This window comes from Cryptomeria japonica, chromosome 9, assembly GCF_030272615.1.
Source record: "Cryptomeria japonica chromosome 9, Sugi_1.0, whole genome shotgun sequence".
Lineage (NCBI taxonomy): Eukaryota > Viridiplantae > Streptophyta > Pinopsida > Cupressales > Cupressaceae > Cryptomeria > Cryptomeria japonica.
The window spans coordinates 209,192,512-209,196,880 of record NC_081413.1 but is presented as its reverse complement, the minus strand read 5'-3'; the positions used below and the strand labels follow the sequence as shown (position 1 = coordinate 209,196,880).

The window sequence follows — 4,369 nt, the reverse complement described above, 5'->3', positions numbered from 1 at the left end:
TCTCTAATTTTCAACATTAACTAGTTTCAATTTAACAATTAATTTTGTTAAAATCCCACTTATAAGCTTTGATGATGTAACTTGTAGGTTATCCTTTGATTGTCAAGTATTGTTATGCATTTGGCATGTACGTAGGGCATGGTTGAAGAATGTGTATAGGTAAGTCAATCTTTAATTAAAACATATGGTAAATTACACGCGTCAACTTCATAATTTGATCTTCTATTATGTAATCCAGGTATGCTAGTAATAAGGATGTTGCAGCACATATATTTCATAGATTGGGTGAGATAATGTATGAAATAAGTGATGATCAAGGCATCACTACTCAATCGATCAAAAATTTTATGGAGGAATTCAAAGAAGAGAAGAAATTTATTGATTACTTTCAAAATACTTGGTGTCATGATGAGAGTCGTATTGGTAAGATAATCAAGTTATCAATTATTGTTTGTATACATTTTCATAATTTAAGTTGTTTTTTGTATATGCTAAGACTTCATTATGTTTGTTTGTATAGCAATGTGGGCAAAACATTTTCGAAACTTCTCTCATGCAAATCAAGAAACCAATGCTTCTATAGAGTCATACCACTCCCACATTAAGAGTCACTATTTAAGTGATCGTTCAAAGAAATGCACAAGGAGAATGGATTGGCTTATTCATACACTTCTTCATAGAGTAGAACCATTCTACAAAAATAAAAGATATTTGCAGTTATCTGGATTCCTCACAAACTTCAAAAAGGAAAGATATTACATAACTGCTCTAGAGAGATCAAAAAATATAGCAGATGCAGATTGTTTTCTATATGATCTCCTCCCTAACACATATAGGATAAGAAGCCAAACAATTCCAACAAAATGGTATTTTGTTAGGAAATTTGAACCAAATTTGCATGTGTGTGATTGTGATTGGGCAAAAAGAGGAAACACATGCAAACATGTGTTGAAGGTCTTAGATATTCTAAAGAGAAACAAACCAAATGAGCAAGACCAGGTTGTTGGTAAGTGTCATTTCATATTTAAGTTTAATATTTATATTTTTAATTATTATAATTTTTTTTCAATACTAACTAAATTAATCTTATTGAATTGTAGATGATGTTACTCCACTGATTGATGATATTGATGAAGTTAGAGGGAATTCTAGTCATGAAATTGACATCATTGGTAATGTTGATATGATGTTTATAATTAAGTATAAAATGATTTTTTGATTCATATCATTGATTAATTCTTATTTCAATTGTAGATGGTTGCATACCCTCAGAAGATCAAGATGTGCATGGGGTTGTCGTTGGTGAAGCTCAAAGAACTGGTAATTCTTAAAAGCATCATTTTATAATGAAATATGCGTTGTTTTTAAATATTTTTTGACTTAATCACTATTATTTCTATTACAGATGGTTGGATATCATCTAATACTTCTAATGATGGATTTCAAAGTTCCATTGATTATTTAAATTCATTGCTCCAAAATTTACCAACCAGTGAAGATGAAAAAAACATTTTTAGTCAGTGTGTTGAGAGGTTTAGAAAAGATATCAATGCATCTCTTGCTTCATCTTCCAAATTTAGATCAATCCCTGGCTCAGAGAACATGTCTATTAGACGAATATCACCATGGTTTAGTCCAACCAAAATGCACAAACGTCATTCTATTCATCAAAGACGTAATGCCATATCTGAAAACTTAAATGAAAGAGTTGAGGAGCATGAAACTTTTCTATTCCCCTCTACAAGATGTAGAAAGCAAAAGAAAAAAAAGGTCACCAATCGCTCAGGCATAGCAATACAAGAAGAAAGAGTTATTATCATGCAGCAAGGTGAGTATATTTATTCATAGGTATTTGAGTAATTCACATATCAATACTTCTTATTTTTATTTCATATGTTAAACATATGTTTATTATAGGTTTGAATGATCAAGAAAGTACTCGACGACGTCGATTGCCTTTCTCCATTGATCTAAACCAAATGCTAACAGATGAAATACAAGCTGTAGATAGTAAGTTAGTCAATATTAAACATTTTTATTAATTTTTATTGAAAAATACTCAATTCCTATCTCTAACCATTTTTTTGTACTTAATTAAACAAAAAGATACAATTTCTAGAGATCAACCATCAATGCTTAGTATTATTTCAGCTCAAACATTTCAACAAACTGTTGCAGGTAATTATCAATTTTAATATTGTTTAGATTAATTATGTAATGTGATTTTATACTTGAGCATTTTATCTAAGTTGATGTGTTACATGTGTACTTCAATGCAATTTCAGGCGATAAAGAAAAAGATCAACAACATATGCTGCCCTTTTCTATTGATCTTAACCAGACATCAATGACAATGGATGCAATACAAACTAGATATGGTCACAAAATTATTAAATAAAAACAATCAATTTTGTGTCTTTAGTTTGTAATTAATTTTATCTAAGCTGATGTGTTGAATGTGCTTGTTATTGCAGCATTAGAAGATCATCAAAAAAATCAAGAATATATGGTACCGATTTCTGTTGATCCTGAGAAGACAACAACAACAATAGTTGATGCCATGCAAGCTAGAGATGGTAATGAAATTGTGAAGTGAACTTCATTAATTTTCAGTCTTTAATATATAAATTAATTTTATACGTGATATATTAATGTGAATGTTATTGCAACTTTAGATGGCCAACAAAACTCTCAAAAAAACATGCAACCATTTTCTATTGATCTTAATCAAATGATGACAATAATGGACACAATGCAAAGCGGAAACGGTAAGTAAATTATGAAATGAACTTCAATCAAATTTGAGTCTTCAATTTGAAAATTAATCTTATAATGTCCTCATATGTATTTTCAGGTGTTGATGATATTCATATGGAGGATCATGATCAACACTTTTTTGGTTAATCACTATAGTGTATTATTCTCCAATGTATTAATCGTTAAGTACTTTAACTCTATTTTAAAATTAGAGCTTGGAGGGAGTGGATTCTGGAATTAAGATAAAGACATTATTTGTATATTGTACTTTTGAGTTAGACTACTATTGTATATGTGAAAAATTGGCTCATCCTTTTGTAAGCTTTTGTGAAATTTATGTGTAGTGACTTACTCACTTCCACAATGGTCACATTTATTATTATATATATAATACAAAGTTGCAATGATATATCTCCTATGCTTATATTTGACAACAAATTTGGTAGTGTGAGTTCTCTCATATTGTGACTATAACTAATATGAATGATATGTACATTTCCAATGGATTTGATTTCCAATCATGGTGGTAGCTCTATGATGCTTTATATTTTCATTTCTATATTATATCTATTCATCATCTTGGTGTATTTATGTTGTCTCCCACTTCCCATTCAACATTGTCTCATCATTCAATCTATTGTATTCTGTAAGGGGTGGTATTTATATTTGAAGATTATCTAGGTATGAATTTTATTTATCTATGTTTGAAAAATGGACAATAAAGATATTTTAAAAATTAGGCATATAAATTATGAATAAAAAATTTATATATATAAATTAAAAAATAACCAATTTGTTAAAACTTCTTCTTATTCTTATTCTATAACGAAAAATATTTGGCTCTTCCATATTTCAGCTATATTAATGATGTTGCTTACTAAATCTCATAAGGTCTTGAAAAGATTTCAAATTAGAGGACAAATTTAACATGTAGAAGGTGTAGATTCGTTTCACAAAGGTTAGAATTTCATTGTTTCCTACCACACTTATTTGAGCCTTCCTAGGGAATTTATTGATCCATTTGAAAGTTGATCATAAATGAAGTTTTCAAGAGTATAGGGGAATTTGACATTCAAACAATATCTATCTTTACATACGCATTTGACCTTTATAGGGGAAGTTGCTTTCATGTTTTGTAGGTTTCATATATTTTTGACACCTCATTGTGATGCACATTAATGTCTCTCTAACATATCTATGTTATGGGATTTTTTTTTACTTGCAATTTATGCCAATATTTGTCTAAGGCCATGTACAAACACGTGGGAATAAATTTTTAAAAAAATGAATGTGCAAGAGTGCATTTTACCAAAAAGAAACAAAGTATAGTGTTATACTAAAGTATCGGACAAATACAAATCAATGACATGTTAAATAATACTGATAAAATTGAACCCAAAAGGTCGTTTCGATGGTCTTGCTTCTCTTCTACAACATTATCCGCCGTTCGATGAAAAACCGAGGTCATCTCTTTCAAATAAGATGCCTTCGACATAATTATTAAAAGAGTTAAATTATAAATATCATTATTAATATATAATATCATTTAAAATATTATATTACAAGTAAAAAAATATTTTCTATAATTCTTAATTATTATTATTTTAATTAT

At 28.9% G+C, this 4,369-nt stretch overlaps 1 long non-coding RNA gene across 1 annotated transcript; it reads left to right on the top strand.

The window, feature by feature from the left end:
- The first annotated feature begins 2,349 nt into the window (after window positions 1-2,349).
- LOC131044495 (uncharacterized) lies at window positions 2,350-2,979 on the top strand. Its single transcript, XR_009105678.2, has 3 exons — window positions 2,350-2,576; window positions 2,676-2,768; window positions 2,855-2,979. It is a non-coding gene; the product is annotated as an uncharacterized LOC131044495 (long non-coding RNA).
- Window positions 2,980-4,369: the final 1,390 nt, after the last annotated feature.